Here is a 5,873-nt window from a genome sequence, read left to right as displayed (position 1 = left end):
TGACCTGGGACAGGCACAAAAATGTGACGGGGTTAAACATGTTTTGTGAGACCTCAACTCTCCCCTATACCTCTAGTTAATGTAAAATAAACAAACACACAGCAATACGCACAGTAAAACTCAGTTTAAAAGAAGTCCGAGTCCGATGTCAGAATAGGCAACAAAACAAAACTAAGCAAAATGACAATAATACATATCTTAACAAGGGACTACTACCATTTACTGATATGCAAGCTCCAGACCTCAATTAAGCTGATTGTAAGATTATGTGTTCATCATATGAAAATAAAGCACAATCCCTCCCGTAAGGGGTTTAGTATCTTACCATCATAGAGTATATGAGAAGAACATAACCCGTATTATACCAATAACTGGTTTTAGAATAAATTTCCGATGCAGAGACTACATACAAACTAAAATCCAATTGTATTAAAACATTTGACTTTTCTCTCCAAATATCTTGTCTTAGGGAGGGATAAATCGTACTTTGTAACAAATCACTCTTAATCAAACAAAAAATTCTCTGAAACTGACATTATAAAGATGCTTGATTTCTTGATTGAGAACATATTAGTTACGTTAGGAGGACGTGTTTTTTAACAGACAATCGGCATTCCTATTGGAACCAACTGTGCTCCTCTTCTTGCCGACTTATTCCTTTATTCATATGAGGCTGACGTCATCATGTTCACACAGGAACTTCTTATGAAGAAAGAAAAAAGTTAGCAGTATCAGTTAACTTCACATTCTGCTCAGCAAATAATTCAAAATTTGGTGACTATGTTGAACGCATCTATTCCACCGAACTTAAGATAAAGGATACAGCAGATACAGTTAAGTCAACCTCATATCTTGACTTACATCTAGACATTGACAAAAATGTGAGTTTAAAACAAAACTTTACAAAAAAAGAGATAATTTCAGCTTTTCAATTGTGAACTTTTTATTTCTATGTAGCAACATTCCAGCAACGCCTGTATACGGTCATATATCTACCAGTTGTTACGATATTCCAGGGCTTGTATTTCCTATTATGATTTCCTTGCCAGAGGTTTGCTGCTCACAAGGAAGCGTTTAAACACATGTTCAAGTGATGAAGTTGAAATCGTTCCTTCGTAAATTTTAGGGACGCCATTACGAGTTGGTTGACGTTAACGAGTATCCTACAATTCCGTCTCCTTATCCCTACCGAATAAGACTAATCACTGGGTTTGGACTTACAGGATCAACACGAAGGGTGCCACATGTGGAGCAGAATATGCTTACCATTCAGGAGCACATAATATCACCCCCTGTTTTTGGTGGGGATCGTGTTGGTTAATCTTTGGTTTTCTATTTTATGTTTGGTGTACTGTTGTTTGTTTGTTTGTCTTTCTTTTTCAGCCATGGCGTTCTCAGTTTATTTTCGATATATGAGTTTTATTGTCTCTTTTTTTGCCTTTCTTTTACCTAAACACATATTATAAAGATTGACTCCTAAGAATAGTATTGTGTAACTAACTAATGACTTTTTTGAAGTCTAAAAACATCAAATACCAGAACTTTTAGCGAATCTATCAATTTACGGGATTGAGCACTATTGCATAGTGGTTAAACTAAATCTAAATGTATAAAAACAAATACGTCTTAACTGCATATATTTGTATTGATGACCAAAAAATTGATACAGATATAAGAATATGACGTAAGATATCCTTATAATACCGTGTTACGGTATCTTATTATTTGTGTTTGATTTCCATCATTCTACGGCCCATGAAAAGTGTAAAAATACAATTTTTAAATAGTTAAAATATCTCTGTAAAATTTAATAAATTTGAAATTAAATTTACAGATCAATAATAAAATTTAAACTTTTCGCCATGCAATCTTTCGGAGATTTCGTGTATTAATTCCATTTGCACTTATTTCCAACGGGTAAAGGTATTGATTGACCTTACGGTTATTCCATTTTTTGTCCTAAACACGCCATATGTACTTTATTCATATGATTTGTACTACGTGACTTTGGCTTTTTTTTTAATTTCTAGTTGAAGAAAGAAAATATAATACAAGTTGGATAACATTTGTGGATCATCCTGTCTTTTCCCGTACTGAATCTACAACTATCTTGTTGTATAGTTCTAAGGAAAAATGCTTTACATTTGACTATTTACGTTAAGGGAAGGATGAAATCATCATGTTTTAAAAACAAGTAGGCCGAAAATCAAGTAAGATAAGAGTTATTTAACCTGAACATTCAACCTGCAAGATGTTCCGTATAAGCGGACAAATCACGAACAATCTCGTCTTGTATCTTTGTTTGTATTTTGAATATTACTATTTTACAATATTTCATTCTTACTACGGTGACGCTACCGATTTGTAAAATGTAAAGGTTCTTTAATAATAGCTGAAGACAATTAATCCTAGGAGTTTTATCGTATATTTGTATATAGTCACAAATTGTGATATCCTGTTCATTCTAACCACTGGTACGATAATATACACGTAAAGCGGTTAAATATTCCTTTTTCCATAGATACCAGAAATGCTTAATTATCTGGTACTGCACAACATAAAGTTTGTAGGTAAAAAAACATGTGTTCAGTCTTATTTCAAGTTCTCATCGACGTCTAGGTTGCTTGTTTTTCCTATCATGATTTCCTTGATAGAGAATTGCTGCTCACAAGGAAGCTATTAAACCAAGAGTTCCAAATGGTGAAGTTGAAATCATCCCTTCGTAAATTTTACGGACACCATCACAATTTGGTTGACCGTTATGGAATAACCGTTTCACAAATGATTTCGGATATGTTCCTTATGTCGTAACTACAATACCTTTCCCTTTTCACGAATGTGACCTACCGAATCAGACTATTTACCGGATTTGTAATAACATAAGCAACACGACGGGTGCCACATGTGGAGCAGGATCTGCTTACCCTTCCGGAGCACCTGAGATCACCCCCAGTTTTTGGTGGGGTTCGTGTTGCTTAGTCTTTAGTTTTCTTTGTTGTGTCATCTGTACTATTATTTGTCTGTTTGTCTTTTTATTTTTGGCCATGGCGTTGTCAGTTTGTTTTCGATCTATGAGTTTGACTGTCCCTCTGGTATCTCTCGTCCCTCTTTTGCTAGTAACGGTAGTTATACGATTTTCATACTACAAAATACATGATTTGAAGTTAGTGGGTCCTCGTCTTTTTTTTCTGTGTATACGTATGTGAAAGGACGGTCATTTAAGATAGCCTCTACTTCTGTTATTGAAGTATTCAGTATATCTAAATTCACATATGATTGTCGTAAAACTTTTAAACATATCTATGTTAGTCTTTCCCACATACCAACATACCAAGGTGCTTGCTTTGGGTATATATTTCCACTTCGTCCCTAGACAATTTTTTCAGTGTTTCTTGAAGCGTTTGCGATGAAGTCAGCTTTTCAATTTCCTTCGCTGATGTTGTCCTGTAATAGTGTCACTGAATGTATACCTTTTATGCAAAGAATGATTTAGACAAGGTTAACTTGAAAACTACATGTACATTGTTTAAAAAAGAAAGTAGAAGTAAATGATTAATCCTTTTATTTTGTTTTTAATCGATTCAAATAGAAGGGTAGTTACTTTTGGACATGACTAGTGTATTAACTTGTTTCATTTATTCAAAAAAAGAAATGTTGAATGTTCATCTATTGACAGTTTATACTTATAATGTAAATATCACAATAAGTCTTTCATCTGGGGAAAATCGGTAAGGATGGAATGGCACTAATACATCGACAATTCTACGTCGACAAAAAGAAGCGTCTATCTGTTCAACGTTGGAATGCCGACCATTAAAAAAGGAGACACATTATTAACTGGGGAGCCTACCAGATCAGCAACAGAGACTGCAGGGGCTACTTTCTCTTGTTTGATTTTATATTGATAAAATATGAAAATATAAAAAGATCATTTATTTCAGAACTATTTAGGCCTTCCGTAACAACTGTTCTTTTGCGAATGTGAACCAAACACTCCATAGACCCCTTTTTTATTTCGATGTGACATTATGGCCATTGATTGCCGACTCTATCTCCGAGAGGCAATATTACATTATATATGTATACATATGTTAATGAACGAAATGTTCATTAAAATTTTCAAATAATGGCGAATAAAGGAAACAACAATTACAACAATAATTCAACTTACGCCTTTAATCTAACAATATGTTCGTTGCAACAAATAAACAAAGCAAATGATCTATTACGACTCTTATTTTTCTAAATATATGGCAATGCAGCACATCGTACAAAAAAAAATCGAAGCAATAAACTTTTGCATCACATAATAAATCAATTCAAGATTAAAGAATATATTACAAAGACGTGTTAAATAGATGTTACTCTACCAAAGGATACATGCTATGTAATGATGTATCAATGTAGAGTAAATAATTCCATTGTTTTGTTGAATTCTGTGGTGAGATTAGTATCAAAAATACATTCGGTTTCAAGTTTAATCAAAGTAAATCAATTTAGTTTGTACAAAAAATTTGTTTCCTCGAAAAATCATAGGCAAGCATCGAACTTAAAGTAATTGTTAAAACTACACTGAAAAGATGTTTCCATCAATGTAGTATTATGTAAATGAGCTAGTACTTTAACATGTTTAATATATTAAATTATTGATATTCAATATTTTTGCCTTTGAAGAAATAATCTTTTTTTATCCAGACATGGTGTTGATTAAATCTATATTTAAGTCTTTGTCTTTTTAACAATACATCCTGAAGTTGTTTTAACAACTTTCCATTTTCAACGGATATTTATCTCATTGATCTCCTTAAGAAATAAAGCATACCATAGATACAGTTAAGTCTGTTTCATAACTTAACTATCATCATGAAATTGTTAATGAAGGTCATTTGAGAAACGAACTTTACAATTAAAGGATATTATTTCAGCTTTTCAATTGTGAACTTCACTTTACTATGTAGTAACATTCCAGCAGAGCAGAATATGAATATGTTGTAATTAAAATCTCGTCTTGTTTACCTCGAGTGGCTAATATGGCTTATTACCGACTATGTGCTTGCCTTAAGCAATACAACGGGAACATCTAATTGACTACCAAAATCCCCTCACAAGCTTTTTGGATTGGTTTGGGCTGTTCATATTTTGATCTTCATTGCAATATTTTGTACACTGACGTTTTTCTTTTAGACCACGATTTTGTCCGTTTGTTTGACGACAATGCATACCTGAATGTCTCATTGGTATCTACTTCCTCTTTCAGAATATTTGATTTGATTTATGATAACTAAAATATGAAAGTATAATTATTCACCTGTTAGCTGTTCTTTATAAACCAAATCGTTTTACAAACAAATTATAATGTCTACCAGTGTAAACTGAAGTTGGCAATTGTTATTCATGTTATTTACAATTAAAAAATAACGCTTTTTTTGACATGGTTGGTTTAATGTGTTGGCAATCGAAGCATTCTCATTTCCCGTACCGATATGGTCGTAAATTAGTTCAAACTAGTGTACATTTCATGTATTCCCCTCTTGTATTGACTTTGGGCGATATATTGCTGAATATTATACGCGTCTACAAGGGTCATGAGTGACGCTCGAATTATACAGTAAGTTGCAGGGTTTGAAACTAACTAAATAAGTAAACTTATGTATTTACTAGCCCTCCTTGAAATTCACTAGCCCTTAAAGTGCCAAAGGCACGCCGCATCCTAGGGGGGTTTGAGGGCATGCCCCTCTTAATTTTTGAAATAAACGAAGCTAAATCCTGTGTTCTGGGGCATTTCCAGAGGACTTTGAGCATGTTTTGCATGATTAATGTTTCATGAGATTTCACTGGTAAGTGACTAGTTTGCTAACAAATTTTTATTTTTC

The sequence above is a fragment of the Mytilus californianus genome, unplaced genomic scaffold (assembly GCF_021869535.1).
Source record: "Mytilus californianus isolate M0D057914Y unplaced genomic scaffold, xbMytCali1.0.p SCAF_13, whole genome shotgun sequence".
Classification (NCBI taxonomy): domain Eukaryota; kingdom Metazoa; phylum Mollusca; class Bivalvia; order Mytilida; family Mytilidae; genus Mytilus; species Mytilus californianus.
The sequence above is the reverse complement of the archived record's forward strand: the minus strand, read 5'-3'. Positions refer to the sequence as shown.